The sequence below is a fragment of the Lissotriton helveticus genome, chromosome 10 (genome assembly GCF_964261635.1).
Source record: "Lissotriton helveticus chromosome 10, aLisHel1.1, whole genome shotgun sequence".
In the NCBI taxonomy this organism is placed as follows: domain Eukaryota; kingdom Metazoa; phylum Chordata; class Amphibia; order Caudata; family Salamandridae; genus Lissotriton; species Lissotriton helveticus.
The window spans coordinates 486,573,570-486,593,431 of record NC_136071.1 but is presented as its reverse complement, the minus strand read 5'-3'; positions in this window follow the sequence as shown (position 1 = coordinate 486,593,431).

Genomic DNA, 19,862 nt, shown 5'->3' with positions numbered 1-19,862 from the left:
CTTTAAGTAACTTTTGTTCCGTTTGAGCTAGAATCAAGTTTTTGTCATTGAAATCTGGAGATTATGTAGCAAATGCAGTAAACTGATAATTATGTGGAAAGCGCTGCTGCTGCAGAACCTCATAATTCCAGTGGCCCTGGCTGAAAGTGACTCAATCAAATAATGGCTGGTAAGAAGGCCGGTTTCTTTTTTAACTTTCTGCATTTTTACCGCCCACTTCGATTTCAGGCACAGGCATGTCAAAGTCATTATTAACTATTCAGGGGAATTTTTTTGTGTGAAAGCTGAAGCCATGGGGTGGCTGGTAGAAGGCCAGTAGGGTTGCATTCAGATGCAGAGCCCTAATCCTCTCGATCCTTGGGGCCTCACAGAAATGGTCTAGGAGACAGAGGAAAGGATCGATATTCATAGATATTGTCAAAGAGAAGGCCCAGAATAGTGAGCACTCTATGCAAACTCATTTTTAGGTTTACAAATGGCCAGATACCGCTTCTTTAGAGAGCTAACCCAAAGAAGGGGAAGATATAAGTGTTTTTTTTAAAGGGACATTAGTGAAGCTGGTACTGCTGCCAAGTGTGTAAGTGGCCACTGCTGGTTATCATGAAGGAGTAGATGCAGATGCAGAAGGACTTGGGCCCAGGAATTTGGGGGGCCCACTGCATCACAATTATGACTGTCTACCTTTAAAACAAGCATTTGCAATGCAATAGGTCTCGCATTTATGTGAGTTTGAGCTATTGACATTGCAAATGAAAATGTGTTTTATTTTTGTTTCCGTTTTTTAAAACATAAATAAAATGCATTGTTATTTTTAAGGCCAATAGCTTAAACTTGCGTAAATGTGAGACCTATTGCATTGCAAATGCTTGTTTAATGTATATGTTTGGTGTGAGTTGTTTTATTTGTAAGGATAAATGGTGGGGTGGTAATTAACTATCATTCTTTAGCAATACATTTTTATTATTAACATTTTAAGTAATATTTTATTATGTATCATGCAAATATTATCTTAAATACCATTTTCAGATATGTGTTGTATACTCTACCGCGTGTAGTTGCTGTGACTTACACTCCCCAGTGTTTCCGTCCGGTAACTGGTCCCACTGGCGGTAACTGGTCTGTTGTTAATACCAGATGCGGGCAGTTCACCCTGCTGTCCTATAGAGGGCGCTCCTGCGCAATTTACCGTGACTCCCACCGCCCGGTGTTTCCCAGCGGTAAGTGGTCCCACCGCTGCTGTTCTGGTGCTAACAAAGCCCTGGACAGCCAGGCCCTGCGGGAGGAAGAATGATGCGGTGCCAGCTGTGCGGGGCACTGCGCCACAGATTGCGTGTCACTGTTCTGAGTGGAGGGGGGGGGTGAGTGGGTTGTGTTCGGGGTGAAGGTTCACTCTCCCTGGTAGCAGTGCACTGTGGTGTGTGTGAGGGTGCACTATGGCGCTGCTGTGGTTACGCCACACCCTGGGAGGTGGTGCCCTTTGCCGCATGCCAGGTTCTGAGGGTGGGGGTGCAATGTGGGGGGGCTGCATGCGGTGCAGGGTCTGTAAGGGGCAGTGCCCTGTGTGTGTGGACTAACATAACACAAACACACCACGTCACGTGTACTTGTAAAGAGCACGTTCACCCGGAGGCACTTTGGCGCTGAATAGCAGGTGTTCATTGTTAAACAACTCATTGGTACTCGTTGTTCCGACCTTAGAAGGATGAAAGGCTGAGTAAGCCCACCGGGACTTGATCCTGTGACCATGAGGTCACACGCAGGCCCCACACTATGCCACTTTTCCACTGGTTGTTGTACACGAGGCAGTAGGTGATCTGTAGGGCACACAGCGGGTCGCTGCTGCACACCCCTGGTATGCTGTGGTGCACGTGTGCAGGGTTTTTTGAAGGTTGTCTGTGCTCCTCTCTGCCTCCCATCCTTGGTTCAGGCTCGGCCTGAGGTCTGTGCTGCTTCTGTCACCGCAGGTCCCTCAGGAGCCTTCCGCTGTGGACGCCGGACACTGCCAACCCCACAGATCTGACCACAGGAGGACTTTGTCTCCCTTCTTTTTTTGGCTGTTTGGGAGTCTCCCTTTGCTCCCTTTGCAATGCACGAGGCTGTTTTACATCTTGTAATAGCCCCCTAGCATTATGAAGTGACCTGGTCCTCTCCTCCGTGCAAGGATACACAAAGCAGTCCTTCACTGAGGGCCCCTGGAAGCATGTGCTTGTGCGGTGCGGCCATATTGATAAAATTATAGATTTGCCGCATTTGCCACAGAACCCATCATCTACCGCATAATCTGTACATTTTAGCAAAAAAGAATTTTGTTTGGAGCTCAGACGGTTCAAAAGTTGCTCACAGTGCACCGCACGTGCTGCTGCGCAGTGGGGGACTCTGCACAGCTGGAATGGGCCCCTGTCTGTCGCTACATGTGGGTGTTAAACTGCTCTTAATGAAGGGCCACCGATGCCCAGAGACTGTTAGCAAGTTTAACAAGGTCCCCATCAAAGTGCATTCTTCATGGGTGACAGTGTACGTTCATGCCCCCCGTGCAATCGAGGGCACCTTCCACAGCAGTGCATTTCCAAGTTCCCCCTCGCACTGTAGTGTTCGTCAGCGGCAGCACATTCATGCATCCCATAAAGTGCACTGTAGGTCAGTGGCACTGTACATCAGTGGGGGAATATTTCAACGTGCTCCGTTACACAACACTCTGCCCAGCACAAGTGTACATGTGTGCCCCCCCACACAGGACTGCCCTCTGCAGCGTGGAACGCAGGCGAGAGAGCCGGGCTCTACTTTGATAGGCAGGAGCCTGCGAAGTTCCGGGAGATTCCCCGCCTCTGTAGCAGGCTAGCGGTGACGTAGCTCGTCCGTAGCGCGGCACCTTGAAGGCAGAGGGAGCCCAGAAGAAAGCAGGGATTCCAGGAATGATGGGGTTCCCGGGAGAGAGCAGGCAAGGCATAACAGTGCGAGGAAGGTTCTCCAACTCACAGAACATCCCGTAGCAGCGCAGCGGGAAAAGAGCCTGGTGAGTGGGGGGCGGGGGGGGTGTGGGGGGGGTGTGTTCGCGTGTGCGTGTGTGGGTGTAGCTGTGTGTGTGCGTAGCTGTGCGTGTGTATATGTGTGGCTATGTGTCTGTTAGCTGTGCCTGTGTATATGTGTGTGCGTGGTGACTGAAGAGCCTGCCGGAATCGGAGCGCGTGTTCACGCGCGCGACCTGATCCGATTCCGGCAGGCTGCACGTGACAGTCTCTCGTCTCCTCTTGTTAGTCCTTGTAAGCAGAGCCGACAGCAATAGGCTCACTCTGCGACAGCAGGGCTTTTTGCCCTGCATCGCAGGTGCGAGACTTAAAAAGGGGCATCCGAGCGTATTGTCCTTTCAAGCATTAGGACAGAGGTGATGATCCATCATGGTGGGGAAGAGGTAAAAGAGGCAGAGGAGATAGCCTGCTACTCAGGACTGCAGTTCTCATTAGTGCAGCAAGTATATTTGCATTGGGGTCAAAGAATGTAAGGGGCTCACAACACCCCAATTATGGGGAGCAGTTTGTTTGGGATATCTGTTTTTTGTTTGATGCATTTGCTGTATTATACGTTTCGTATGTGGTGCAGTTCATAAGCTATAGAAAAAGTATTCCTGAAATCATCTCATAAGACCCGCTCCCTGCACGCAGCCATGTCCCTCCCGCTCCCCCAATCCTAGCCATAAAGTTTTGGAGGGGGGCCCGACCTCCAAACATTTTGCTTAGGGGGGGCTCAGAGTAAAAAAGTTTGAAGACCTCTGGTTTAGAGTATAGCAGGTGTGGGAAGCGAAGTACGCACTGGTACCGATCTGAAGAGTCGGGATGAAACTGTGAGTGTAAGGCGTGAGTTTATTGTTTTAAAGTGATGTGCTGTGGGTGCTGAAGGATACTGGCCGCTGTAGCATACCTGTGTAAGTAGAGTTAGTGTGCGTTTATACTATACAGGGCGTGGGAAGAGATCTAGTCACCCCTACCGGTCTGTAGACTCGAATAAAGTGTTTTAGGAAGCAGGAATAAAGAAATAATCGTGAAGAATATAATGTAGAATGTTGCAATGCCACAGGAGAAAAATGGTGAAATGAGGCGTGTCTAAGAAAGTGGGTTTGTGTAATAAAGGCATTGAGTTCGGAAATTATATAGAAAGTGTCTTTATTTAAGTGCCATAATTGGACCCACTGGTGCAAGAGCTAGGGCATCCAGCTGATGCAAAGTTAAAGCACTTCTGTTGTATTCAAACGTAAGCTCCTGCATCAGTGAATTGTACATTACATGTTACAGTTGCATGTGACATAAACAATAGCTACTACACTTGAATGACTCTCCATTATATAAGGAAAATAAAGGTAGGATACGATTACCACATGTATCCTTTAAGAAAAAAAAGAAATAAAACAGAAATTGCAAAATGTAATCAACAAACTTTTTAGGTATCTTGGCAGTGCTTTTTTCTACCACAAAATTATCAACATTAGACTAGTCAGCAATCTGTTGTACAATAGATTCAATGTGGTGCGTGTCAGAATTGGTACTAGTTCTACCCACATTGGAACTTTGAGACTGAATACAAACATTGCGCTTCGAAGAAGCACATTCGGTACCTTTGTAGTGAAACTATACATTATTGTCTTCAGCTGTTTTAAAAAAAACAATCTTGTGTAGAGAGCAAAGGCATCAGCTGAGACAAAATCCAACCGATTCTGCTGTAGTCAAATTGTAGCTCCTGCATCAGTGAATTGTACTTTATATGTTAGAGTTCTATCTGACCTACACAATAGCTATTAGACATGGATGAATAAATTGTATAATGAAAATAAAGGTAGTTTACGATTACTACACTGTGCCAACCAGTTGCTAAACAAAGTTGTCTTTTTTTATTTTTATTGTGAGGTTCTGAGCAGAAGTTGACTTTGAGTAAATTTGTGTGAAAGGGCTTTGTGAATAACAGGAAGGCAGAGAGGCGTGTGCACAAAGAATAGACGTGGTTTCAAAATGGGTGTCGGGTTTAGGCTAATTTAGGAAGTAAATAGCGTATTTGCATAGGCCATACATCACCGATCCCTAGTTAAAGTGGAGTTCAAATGTCTGAGTATACTTTGAAAGTTGTTATATGAAAGTAGTAGGATTGAAGTGTATTATGAAAAATTAAAGGAGAAAGTAAAAACGATGGAAATAAATCCATTCAAGAATAACGTGAATTTCTTACAAGTCTTGGAGATTCCAGTCCAGAAGTTCTTCAGCGGCTTGAGATGCATAATATTCCAAGAGGCTATTGTTGCCATCGTCTGAGAAAAGCGAAGCGATGCAATTCATATCTTTGAAGGGACAGTAATGTTCCTCAAATGTTGGAGCGGCAATTTGAATTGTCAGGCAAGCTGTGATGTTGTGAAAGGTCGCACGTTGCAGGAGATCTTTCGCGGCTATGCAGAAATTCCATTCCGCTGCGATTCCTTTTTGCATTGCATTCAACATTGCTCCACTGCCAGAACAATCCCGTTCATGGTTTTCAAGGTAATGCATTACCTGCTGGAGTGATTGTTGGGATGTTGGTAAGGCATACATCCATTCGCCAGTCAAATGGGTAAGTTTTGCAATTAAACGATGGTTGTACGCATATTGCATAAGTGTAGATAAATGCTATGTTGTAGCTAGCTCCGATACAAGATAGAGGCAGGTAGCCGAAAAGTTTTTCTGTTTTTTTACAGTATTGATGTAGCTTGGCATAGATGTGTATTCTGTCGGACATAGTTGTTACCACAGAGAGCGTAACCATTTCTAGAAGTAGAATTAGTAATAGGATGGCCGCAAAGAGAGCGAGAATTGTGGGCACTGTTCCTGTTATTCCAGAGATGATCGAATGAATGTAGTCTGCTATTAAAGGAAGAACAGTTTGAAAGCATGTCAGAAGGCTGTAGGACAGCGTGTTAAAAAAGTGTGCCAGACCTTGAGTGTGACATGTGTTGTAAATTGTGTAACAATTCACAAAGTGTAATGGGCGGTTTGTATTTAAGGGAGTGTATTTTACTTGAAGTTGAGGTATCTGCAGTCCATAAATTTCTTTTACATAAGTGAGGGAGACTACTGTTCTGAACAAAAGAGCTTTTAGTTTGGTTTGTTTCTTGAAATCTGTTTTCAAACTAAGAATTGAAGGCCAAGTTGAAGTTTGGGAGTTAGTTTGTGTGGGTGGGAATAGACATTGCCACAGGAAGTTACTCTGTTTGAAACAGTAAGGACATGCGGTGTGCCAGCTCACATTCTGTAGGAGTGCATGTTATTGAGAAGCAGATAACTGCCGTTCGAAAGCTGTGTGAATGTTAGTCGGACTGTGGGAGTTGGCTTGCTTTTAAGAAAGGACGCAAGGTTGGGGGCTGTAAGCTTAGAAGCACCAGTGTGCTCTGTGTGCACCACTCATACGCATCATTGCAGGCTTTGCACACGTTTTTTTGCTTCGCGTATTGCAAACTGTAGCGCTCAAGTCAATGCCATGTGGATGTGGGCCCTTGCTGACTGCTCTCTGTGGCCTACACTGTAGACAGCACTGTTCACAATTGAGATTGAGTCATTATTGTAGATGAGGTAGTCCTATAGGAAAAGACATTGCTCCAGTGCATACTGTCTGCACCACTCATATGCATCATTGTAGGCTCTGCACATTTTTTTCTGCTTCGCGTATTGGAAAACTGTAGAGCTCAAGTCAATGCCATGTGGATGTGGGGCCTTGCTGACTGCTCTCTTTGGCCTACTCTGCAGATAGCAGTGTTCATAATTGAGATCGAGTTGCTATTGTAGATGAGGTAGTCCTGTAGGAAAAGACATTGCTGCAGTCCGTACTGTCTGCACCACTCATACGCATCATTGCAGGCTCTGCACACATTTTATTTGCTTTGCGTATTGTAAACTGTAGAGCTCAAGTCAATCCCACGTGGCTGTGGGCCCTTACTGAACGCTCTGTCTGGCCTACACCACAAACAGCAGTGTTCACAATTGAGTTAGAGTCGCTATTGTAGATGATGCAGTCCTGTAGGAAAAGACATTGCTCCAGTGCGCTCTGTCTGCACCACTCATATGCATCATTGCAGGCTCTGCATACGTTTTTTTCCTTCGCATATTACAAACTGTAGAGCGCAAGTCAATGCCATTTGGCTGTGAGCTCTTGCTGACTGCTCTCTCAGGCCTACACTGCAGATAGCAGTGTTCACAATTGAGATTGAGTTGACATTGTAGATGAGGTAGTCTTGTAGGAAAAGACATTGCTCCAGTGCATACTGTCTGCACCACTTATATGTATCATTGCAGGCTCTGCATACGTTTTTTTTGCTTTGCGTATTGCAAATTGTAGAGCTCAAGTCAATGGTACTTGGATGTGGGCCCTTGCTGAACGCTCTTTCTGGCCTATACTGCAGACTTCAGTGTTCACATTTGACATTAAGTCGGTATTGTAGATGATGCTGTCCTGTAGGAAAAGACATTGCTCTGTGCGCTCTGTGTGTACCACTCATATGCATCATTGCAGGCACTGCACACGTTTTTTTGCTTCGCGTATTGCAAACTGTAGAGCTCAAGTCAATGCCACGTGGCTGTTGGCCCTTGCTGATCGCTCAGTCTGGCCTACACTGCAGACAGCAGTGTTCACAATTGAGATCTAGTCGCTATTGTAGATGAGGTAGTCCTGTAGGAAAACACATTGCTCTATTGCGTTCTGTCTGCACCACGCGTATGTATAATTGCTGGCTCCGCACACACTTTTTTGTTGCTTTGCTTACGACCCACTGGGCAGCTCAAGTCAGCTTATGTAGGGGTGGGTCGTTGCTGACCACTCTCTGAGGCCAACACTGCAGACAGCAGTGTTCACAATTCAGATTGAGTTGCTATTGCAGATGATGCAGTATTGATGGCAACAGCTATTGGTCCTAGTACGGCCTGTCTACAGCACGCATTATTGCTGGCTGTGCACATGCTGAGTGCTTTTGATGTGGCGATGCGAGTGCTCTAGAAATGATGGAGTGTTTATGATATCATCTTTTTTTGTATTATTTCAGATCTATTGATTGTGTGTCAGTATACCACAAGTTGTGGTTCTTTAATGATAGAATTATTTCTGTATTATTTCACATCTACTGTCCCTACCTTACTGCAGCACAAATTATTGATTCTTGTAATATTGAATCTCTGTGTGTGATGCAATGATTACTGTTGTAGTTGATGCTAGCAGCAACTATTCCCTGAGGGCTAGTTTGCACTCACCCCACACGCATCCAGCACAGACGACGTCACTGGATATGTGACCCTGGTAATAAAAAGGAGTTGAGCGCACGTGCCTATACCCACTTCCACTATCTATCTGTGTCTGTGTGTTCATTATCTATGCATGATACTGTCTCTGGGCCGTACTATATTATGTTGTGCTGTGGACAGTGTATGCAACCATGTTACGTCTGGTATTAGAGAAAATTTTGGTAATGTAACTTTTAGGTGTATGGCTATCACAGGTGGAAGGCTACTTTATAGATCATGAATATTGATGAAAATGATGGTTGCATGTTGTGTGTAGTGTAAGATATGTGTACATTGCAAAAAGTTTAGAACAAAGCTCTCTAAGCAGAAGAGGTGTGCTTCATGAAATGCAGTACAGATATTGACTACAATGGGTGGCATTTTGGAACTGTTACAATGGGAAATGTTATGAACGAATGAACTGTTTTTTTTTTATGGTCACATGGCAATTGCGCAGGTAGTGCGCAATGAGATTGCAACCGATGTGATTTTGAGAAAATATATTTACTATAATATAAGTTTATTACTGTTAGAAATATATAACTGTTTAAAATATTTTTAATTATCACTTGCTCTCATATACACTTTAAAGTTATTTAGCTATAGTTTTGAGACAAAGAAAATGAGGGAATGGTGTGCGGTGTGATATCGTACGTCTATGACGTAACACAGGGCGTGGCAGCGTGCATTCGTTTAATTTGGAACGCGCAACGGGTGCCACCCAATACGTACATGACGTAATGCGCCGCTTGGTAGTGCGTACCGGTCGCATCCCACAATAGCAGCTGGCGCGACCTCATACGTACATGTTGTTACGTGGGACGCGGTGTCACAAACCCATCGGAAACGAAATCCGCTTCATTTAAATGTGGTGGATAGGGTTCGCGTGCTGATCGAGCTTGGTAGACTACAGGTACGGGACTGTAGTTTTCTAAAAAAAAATAATAATAATATACATATTTTTTGGGGAAGATTTAAAACATTGCATAATTTTTAAAGTTGAAAAAGGATAATAGAGTTGCAAAATATTAAAAAACAATTAGACAAAATATAGGTTCTATAAATATGAAATTAACATTTAAAAAACCTTTGAAATTCACTGACAAAACCATAGGTTTTACAGACGTTATAGTTAGGAATTAGCATTTAAAAAACCTTAGAAATTTACTGATAAAACCATAGGTTTCAGGGACGTTATTGTTGGTTGGACATTTCACCCATATAAAACCAGAGAAATTCGCCAGTTATAGTTAGTTGAGCTTACTATAACTAGCGCGCCCACAATGCACTTCTGATGACGTCACATATTACATCACTCATGACATGGTCAGTGACATCACTGATGACATCACTGATGACATATCAAATGACATCTCTGATCACATCACTGATGACATCATCCACGTTATAATCTGATGCATATACTGATGCTCTAACATAAACTTTGATACACCCACTCTAAAATACAGACTACTATTTTTGAAAACATACACACAACAATGCCAGATACTACTTACCACCGACTATTTCCTAGGCCTATACACACATCCAGTGTCTTATACATACAGTTACTCATCAATACAGTACTATAATATGTACTGATACACCTATACATACAGTCACACTCTACCACTCATCAATAGAGTTACTCACACACATAGCCAGTCATGTAAAGAATGAATTACATACTCATTTACTCATGTATACAGTTATATACACCAATTGAGTTATTTATACACACACCACATCACTTATTTATTCAGATGCTAAGATATACTTAGGGGCTCATTAGGATATCGGGTGGATCGCCACCGCCCGCATGGCAGTGGTGATCCGCCCTAGATCCTACCCCGCCCGCCACCCATTTCCCCCGCCATATTACTAAGGCGGGGGGACCGTGGCGGACGGAAAGACCGTCAGGCGCTTTTCCGCCCGGTCAACAAGTTGACCGGGTGGAATAGAGTTTCCAGAGTCTTTGTGGACCCCCAGGGACTCTGGGGGGGGTGCACATGGGGGGTACCTATGTTCCATGCACAACATGCCTTCCTGGCATTGTGGCTGGTGGTGCTGAGTGCACCGCCCGCCACAATGACAGGAATGCAGGATGCCCCCACCGCTGTGGCGGGTGCATCCTAATGGGCCCCACGGGAGCCCCACCCTTATGGTGGGCGATCCCATTTCACAACAGGATGGTGGGCTCGGCCCATTAGGATCTCGGGCGGATCGTCACCGCCCGCATAGCGGTGGCATTTCGCCCGAGATCCTTCCCCACCCCCACCCATTTCCCCCGTCATATTACTATGGCGGGGGACCGCAGCGGACGGAAAGACCATCCGCCGCTTTTCCGCCCGGTCAACAAGCTGACCAGGCTGAAAAGAGCTTAAAATGGTGGCGGTGTCTGTTAGACCCACTCTTCAAATAGCTTATTCTAATGCATACCAATTTATATACTCCAACACTGACATATACTGCTTTAAAAAATTAGTAGTTACTTACACATATTCCACTGAGGCATTCATTCATTCACCAACACACCCACATACACACTAACTCACCCATACAGCCCTTTACAGATGCACCTTTGAATCCATACAACTAGTGAATCACCCACTCAGACATCTATGCACAGAGTCTCACACACCCCCACCCACCCACACAGGCACTCATGAACCCATACAGATACTCAAACAACAAATCAATAACCTATATAGACACTCATGTAGCTACTCACCAACCCATGCAGCCGCTTACACACCAACTGAGAGACTAATACAGACTTTAACACAGTTTAGCCACTAACCCATGCATTCAGTAAGACACGGTCAATCACTTATACAGTCAGTCACGCACCTACTAAATATTCCATTCAGGTACTTGTAAATCCACCTTGTCATAGATATATATGAAAAATATTTAAACTTTACAGACACACACATTCACTGGATGATGTCATCAGTGATGTCATCAGTGATGTCATTTGAGATGTCATCAGTGATTTCACTGACCACTGACCATGTCATGAGTGATGTAATATGTGACGTCATCAGCAGTGCATTGCGGGCGTGTGAGTTATAGTTAGCTCAACTAACTATAACTGGTGAGTTTCTCTGGTTTTATATGAGTCAAATGTCCAACTAACTATAATGCCCCTGAAACCTACGGATTTCTCAGTGAATATATATATATATATATATATATATATATATATATATATATATATATATTCACTGAATAAACCATAGGTTTCACACCAGTTATAGTTAGCTGGAAATTTTACTGGCATAAAACCATTGAAATTCCCACGTTATAGTTAGTTGGACTCACTATAACTTGCGCGTGCAATGCACTGCTGATGACGTCACATATTACATCACTCATGACTTGGTCAGTGACATCACTCATGACATCACTGATGACACCATCCTTGTGACAGAGTGACATACCTCCTTTCACTGTAATGTAACCCTTGAAACACATATTCAAAAGTAGAAACTAAAATGTTCAAAAAAATAGAGTTACCCATACCAGTTACAACAACCAATTCAGTAATTCCACCATCTATATACACATCCACTCATTCACCAACAGTTCTATGTAGTCACTCATACATATACTCACTCATCATATGTAGTGATACACCTATACATCCTGTTACACACCAACAGTCATCCAAAAGTTACTCACACACATACTCACACATGCAAATAAACTATTGAACATCCATTTATTTGCATATAGAGCTATACACACACTACCACCTTACTTCAAAGGAAATTTACACATATTTATTCTCTTAAACAATCACTTATAGAAACACATACTTATTTAAACAGGAACTCTTACAATCTCTTACTCTCACATATACTCACTTATATACATCAATATTCACATATACTAAATTAAAACATATGTAGTTACTGATAAAGACACTAGTGAGACAGTCATTCACTCACTAACATACACATATACACACTCATCCACCCATACAGTCCTGCACATATGCTGTCTTCAAAACACATACAGAGAGTCAGTCATTCATGCATCTATGTGCTAAGTAATACACCCACCAAACCATATAGACACTCATACTGATATTAAAACAAACATCTAATAACCCATATACATACACATGTAGCTACTCACCAACCCATGCAGCCACTTATACACAAAGTGAAACACTAATCCTTATATTTAAATATTTAAACATTACTCACTAATATATGTATTGCCTAAGATACACTTAATAAGCCAGTTAACCAATCAATTTTAAAAAAAAGAAACATCCATGTAAACACTTATTTAAACATTTATTCTTCCATCAACTTTTACATATACATATATAACACATATTTATTTTTCGGAAAGACACACATTCACTGGATGGTGTCATCAGTGATGTCATGAGTGATGTCATCAGCAGTGCATTGCACGCGCAAGTTATAGTGAGTCCAACTAACTATAACGTGGGAATTTCAATGGTTTTATGCCAGTAAAATTTCCAGCTAACTATAACGGGTGTGAAACCTATGGTTTTTTCAGTGAATTTAATAGGTTTTTTAAATGCTAATTCCTAACTATAACTGGTGTGAAACCTATGGTTTTTTCAGTGAATTTCAAAGGTTTTTTAATAGCAAATCTCTATAGGTATGAAAAGTAATATTTTTTATAACGAATTTTATATTGTATAATTATGTAATAGTATTTTTTTTATGTTTATTTTTTATTTTTTTGCCCCGGAGCGCTCCAGGGGCGCGTACCGATGCGCTCACCGGTAAGCGCCGTGCTACGGCGCGCCCCGGGTCGCGTACCGATGAGCGTCCCGTTAGCGCTATTCCCGCGAACGAAAACAACATTGTGACGTATCGCGTAGCCGCGTGATGCGTCATATGACGCACTGCGTAAGCGCACCCGGAAGCACCCGAGCGCATACGATCGTGCAACGTAAGCGCCGCCGGGCACGCCCCGGGGCGCGTAGCGTAAGCGCGTTGGGTCATGTGACCTGAAAATAACACTTTTCATGGGTGCAGAACAGTTTTGGTTTGCAAATGATGAAAGTCCAGGTCATGTGACCTGAAAATAACACTTTTCATTGGTCCAGGACAGTTTTTTTTTTCTCCAAATGATGAAAGCCCCCACCTTTTTTCCTTATTCTGACTTTGTCCTTTGACTGAGGAAGACCTGTTTGGAGATCTGTCACTAATCTTTTGTACTTTAAAATGGTTATAGTAGCAGCAGCAGCTGGAGCATCTGCACCACCACCACCACCACCACCACCAAGAGGACCACCACAACATCACATTGGTGGTCAAGAAGAAGAAGAGGAGGAGGAGGAGGAGGAGGAGGAGAAGGGGAGAAGGACATTCCTGCCAGAAGACAATACCCCATATAGGCCAAAGGAGCACATTGTATGGGAGTTTTTTTCCATCCCAGAGGGCAAGAAGAAAGTGAATGCGCCAAAGGTGACTTACCGAATCTGTGGCATGGAACTTTCAAGGGGGAACCCTAATAAGAAATATTCATTTGGCAATTACACCATGATTCGGCATATGCAGCGCAAGCATCCCAACAACTATGCTGCTGCAGAGGTGAGAGAACTGGCCAGTAACCCTCCCCAATCTTCACCCAGCACCTCCAAAAGAAAGCAACCCACTCCATCGGGACCAGAGACAAGGGAGATGATGCCAAGCATACAACCATGGTTTGGTGAATTCAGGGTCACATGTATTTTTTGTGGTAAGACCATCACCTATGGTGAGCAGAGCGTAAAGCTCATCATCCTTGCTGGTGACAACCACAATTGCCCCAAAAAACCCTAATTTTTTCCTGATTTTTTTTGCTCTAATTGAGCCGTTTACAATTCCCTGTTTTTTGTTTCTCTCCATAAAAAATACAAAAAAAATATAAAACTGTTCAGAAAAGCCAAAAAAAGTAAAAAATGTTCAAAAAAACAATAAAAAAATATAAAACAACAAAAGGAATAAAAAAAACAGTTCATTTTAGAACTACCTCCAATTTATAAAAAAAAGCTACATTTTTTTAAAACTCTGTCATTCTTTTTTCCTTAGTGTACGCGCACCGGGGCGCGCACCAAAAAAAAAAAAAAAAAAAAATAATGAAGGAGTAAGCATGAGGGAAGGGGACAGAGAGAGTGATGTTAAGAGAAAGAGAGCTAGAGGGAGCAACACAGAGGGACTGTGTATTAGATAGTAAGACAGAGAGAAGGTGTAATAGGGTGTAAGTGAGAAAAGGAAAATGAATAATGGAGCGAAAGAAGGGAAGAGAGAGGAAGAAAACTAAAGCAGAGGTACTGGGAGAATGTGAGTGGGTGTTGAAAGTAAAGGGAAGGACAGTAAAGGATGGGGAATTAGGGGTAGTGACGGAACCGGAGTAAAGGAGCAACGGAGATGGAGGGTTAGAAAAGAGCAGTGACTGTAAGTAAAGAGGGGTGAAAGAGGGTGGATCAAAGTGAATAAGGGTAAGACATGGGGAGTGACAGAGAGAAAAGAGAGAGAGAGTAAAGGAAGGAGTGACTGAAAGGTAGTGAGTGAAGCAGCAAAGAAAGGTAAGTGAGGGAGTGTGGGTGAGTTGTAGGGAGTGAGCATGACGAAAGAGTATTGACAGAATTAGGGGACAGAGACAGCGACGATAAGAGAGACAGAGTGAGGGAACGGAAATGAGGAACTGTGAGAACAGACGGACTGAGAGAAGGAGTGACAGGAGTAAAGTAAATGATTAAGGGAAAGGGAATGAGTGAGGGAGCAAATGAAGGGAACAGAGGGTAAGGGAAGTAAAGCAGGGGGACTGAAAGAAGTTGAATGTGGGAGGGGAGTTAGGGAAAGGGGAGTAAACATGGAGGATAAGAATAAGCAGAGTAAGGAAACAGGAGTGAGGTAGGGTGAGAGAATAATAGTGAGGTTAAAGCAAAGGGTGATGACAAACTACATTTTTTTAGTCACACTTACCATATAATTAATGAAACTTTAATTACATTTTTTTACTACACTTTGTATCTGTGACACAGAGAAGAAGAAATAAGTTATAATTAGTAAAATATATATTTTAAATTAAAAGATACAAATGAAGAGGTTAAAAATCATAAAAGTGTACTAAGAAATAAAGTAAGAGTGAAGGACACAGAAACGGAAATAAAGTAATGTAGAAGGACAAAAAGAGGGTTAAAGAAATAGAAGGAGAGCAAATTACTAAGAGTAAGGTATATAGATTCACTGACAGAGAGGAAGAGAAGAAGAGAGAAATGAACTGAAGGTAAGAAAGATACTAAAAGAATGTGAGTTAGCAAAACTAAATCAGGAAACAGGAGTAAGTAAAAAGACAATGACTGAGAGGGAAAGGAGTCTAATTAAGGATGCATTTAGAAGAATGAGGAATGGAAGATAACTGAGAGTAAGTGAAGGAGAGTCATAGAGTGAAGGGATGAAGGGAGAGAGGATAATATAGAAGGATTGAGGGAAAAGGAGTGAGGAAGTTAGTAGACAAAGAAACTAAGGCAAGGACTGAGTGAAGTGGAGTACAATGAGTGAGGAAAGGAAAATGAGTAAGGGAGCAAAAGAAGGAAAGATAGGGGAAGAAGACTAAAGCAGTGGTACTGAGAGAAAGTAATTCGGTGATGAAAGTAAAGAGAAGAATATTGAAAGATAGGAAATGAGGGGTAGTAATGGAACCGGACTAAAAGAAATGGGGTGAAGAACGATGAGAGAGGAGCAGTGAAGTTGTTGTAAGAGAAACGATAGAAGGTAGATAAACACAAGTGAACATAACACAAGGAGAGTGAGGGACTGAGGACATAGAGGTAGTGAACGGAAAATAGAGAGAAGAGGTCAAAAGAAAGGAGCAAACAAAGATAAGCGAGGGAGAGTGGGTGAGTTATAGTGATAGAGTGCGACAATACTGCTGAGTGAGTAAAGAGGAATTAGTAAAAGAGCAAAGGAGGAAAAGACGGAAAAGGGAAGTAAAGCAGAGAGACTGAAAGCTGAAAAGTGGTGCAAGGGAGAGAGGGGATGCAGACAGTTAAAATGGGAATGAGGGGTTGTGAAAGAATTGGAGTAAAGGAACAGGGGTGAAACAGAGTGAGAGAAAGACATTATAAGTGAGTAAAAAGAGCTGAAAGAGGATGCAAAAAGCAAAGTGAGTGTGAGACAATGGGAATACAATTTAAATTACACAATACAAACTATAGAACAACTTGTACAGCATGTTACATAGTTTATTTTTGCTGTTCTCAGAATATATTGAATTTCACTTAAAACAGTGAGTTCAAACTACTCATCATATGACAGCGGAAAAAAAAACACAATCAAAAAGATTGTGTTTTAAAAAAAACCCTTTTAAACTTAAAAATCACAAATGTACACTAATCTTTCATTCACTTACTTTTCCTTTAGGCCAAATAGTACATCATGAAGGTCCTTTTTGTTGGAAAGTACTCTACTGTTCTCTAAAAATTCCATTTCTTCGACTTTCTACAAGAAAAGCTCGAAGAACATCTGAAATATGTTTCAATGTTTTCATATACTCCTTTTTTTCAGTCATGACTCTGCTCATTCCTTCACTTTTCCTTAAGGCCAAATAGTGTCAGATGTATCAGTATATTTTCAAATTACTTAAAACAAATTCTAAACATACCGTTTTCCCGATGTTCTGAAATAAAGGCTCAAACAACATTTTCACAAAATTTAAATATTTATAATTCCAGCTCTGGCTCTCTCATGTTGAACATTTCCTATAATACTGATATCACTTAATATGCGATCCACTTACCGTACCTTTATGAGAACTATAATTTTTATATTATCTTCATCACTTTTACTCACAATATAATTTTAAACAGCAAACTAACATTTATTAACTGCTCCCGTCTTCATAGGGCAATTACCTTTACTTAAATTTTGGTTCTAAAAACACTAGGTATGAATTTTTTAAGTCAAAAGGCAAACGTTGTTTGAAAGTCAAATGAGTGTCATTACAGTGGGTCCAACCTTTACGACATTTTAAATACCATGTGTAATGCCCTGATGTTGTTGAAGGACCGTCATGATAAATAATAGCTTCAGTTGCAAAAGTTCTTCCTGAAATTGATAACTGAGAAGCCACAAAATTTTTAATAGAAGTTGACAATTTACTTCCATCAGGTCTACATCGTTGGAACATTAAAACGACATATTTACCATAAGTTTGTAAAAATATTGTGGACAGCATTGCAGACTTACATTGGGTACACACCATATTGTGATTAGCTGCTTTAACTAGATTATTAAAAGACACTGATTTGCAGTCTGGTAAAGTCAAATATATAAATCTTTCAGTGTCTATTCTAGTACTACTTGATAAACTACAGTTGTCGCAGTCATGCTGCCATTGATAAGAAAGGCTAAAAAGATTTTTTATATCTACACCTTCATCTTCCAATACATCAAACATATATATTAAAAATTCCTGACAATCCTGCTGAATATTCTGTGAAAATTGATTTTGACCAGAACATATGTCTAGAAGATTTCGAATTTCTGAAACACTTTCTATTTTTGCTCTATCACTGCTACATTTCTCAAACACAGAATTCAATAAACAGCAGAATGTTTCATCCCGATTTTCAACAATCTGTTCTTGTAAATTTTGAAGAAAAAAAACAACATTAAGCACTACATTAGCATAGCAGTTGACACCAGAACTGTTTTCAAACTGAAATCCAACAACATCTTCAACAGAATCCTTTTTCTTTCTGCTTACAATTACAGTTTCATCTACTTTTTGTCTTTTTGCTACTACCTCACTACAATTATTATCATTTCTTCTTTTTCGGCCTATCACACGTTTTTCAAACAGATGATATTGAGGCAAATGTGGAGCATACTCTCTTCGTAACCTATTGTATTCTTTAACACAATCTAGATGAGCACAAATCTTTAATTCATCACACTCAATCAAGTACAATCCTGATAAAGTTCTGACTCGTGATAATGCCACATATGCCATTCCCTCTTTAAACACAGAACTTCCAATGTTCACCAAAGCACTATCTACACTTAAACCTTGAGATTTATGAATTGTCACCGCATATGCCAAACAAACAGGAAACTGTTTTCGGCGAACATATATGTCTTTCACAAGCAAAAATCTAGCTGAACAACGACAAATTTGTTCTATTTCGTCAATGCCATCAAATTTAATTTTTAAAATTTCAATTCCATCTCTATTTTTGTAATTCACAAAATCAACAACACGACCCATTGCTCCATTTACCAGACCTCTTTCAACATTTAAATTCCTTCTCAAAATGATACGACAATTTAAACACACATTCAGAGTCTTTTCAAAACCAGCAGTTTTAGATATACTCTTCTCTAATGAATCCAATTTTGATTTCAAATTTTCAGACAAAATAATTGTTGCTCCCATATGCTCTATTTTATCTATAGCTTCCAGTTTCACAATCTCTTAATTTTCTAACTTTAACATTTTGTTGTTGAAGATGGTACATTCTTTCAGAGTTGGCATCAAACATATCCCAGATTTGTTCTCATTAATTTTCTTAAAAATATTCTCTGGAAGAATGTTTTCATTTGGATACAAATTTGAAATTAATCGTGCATGTAAAGCTTCTTTCCCATGCTCACTTACTTTTCCGATTCTTACATCTTGTAGAATATTTTTATAATCTTCATCCTTTGCCTGTCGCATATTTTGAAGTAGTTCTGCATATTTGAAATTTAACCATATATTAATGTTTCCAATGCTTCCTAGGCACTTCCTGGTATCTTCATGCGTGACCATTTTAAACACTGGTTGTCCTTTCACTGGAGTCAACTGCAGTAGATCTCCATAAACAATAATGTGTTTTCCTCCGAATAAGACATCAAAGTCTGTTCTAAGAATTTTTTGCATTCTCAAATGCACAAAAGCAAGCATTAGATTTGAGACCGTGCTTACCTCATCAATGATAAGAAGTTTCATTTTCTTCAGGACTCTTGAAACTTCAGAACAAGCATCTCCAGATAGCTTGTGGTATTGTAATTTGTTATCATGCTCAACTGGTAGCATCAGTAAACAATGTAAAGTAATCCCTTTAATGTTATGTGCTGCAAGCCTAGTTGGAGCAGTAACAACACAAGACAACGCTGATTCAGTCCTTTTCTGAAAACTTTTTCCAGTTCCCACTTCTCCACTCACATATAGTCGGACAGGCTTAAATGATGTACATGAGCACTCTTTTTTCTCATGACTGAATCCATGTTCAACCTGTTCAGTGACTTCGTCATATATCTGTTTCTGCTCAATGTTTAGTTGTTTCACCAAATCTTCTAAGTTAATTACATCCTCTTCAGCTTGTTCCATAGCTCTTTCCACCTCATCCATGGCAGTGGCAGCCTCATTTTGAATAATTGGTCCTCCTAGTGGATCCTGACTCAATGAAGTAGAACTCTGACTGTCTTGAGAACTGTCTCCCGCAATCTCTGCAGCAATTGTTGCTTCTTGCTCTATTTCTTCGTTCAACATTTGCAGATAATTTGGAAAAACAGGACATTCTATGGTATCCTTGGTTGCATTAAAAGAGTCTTCGTAACA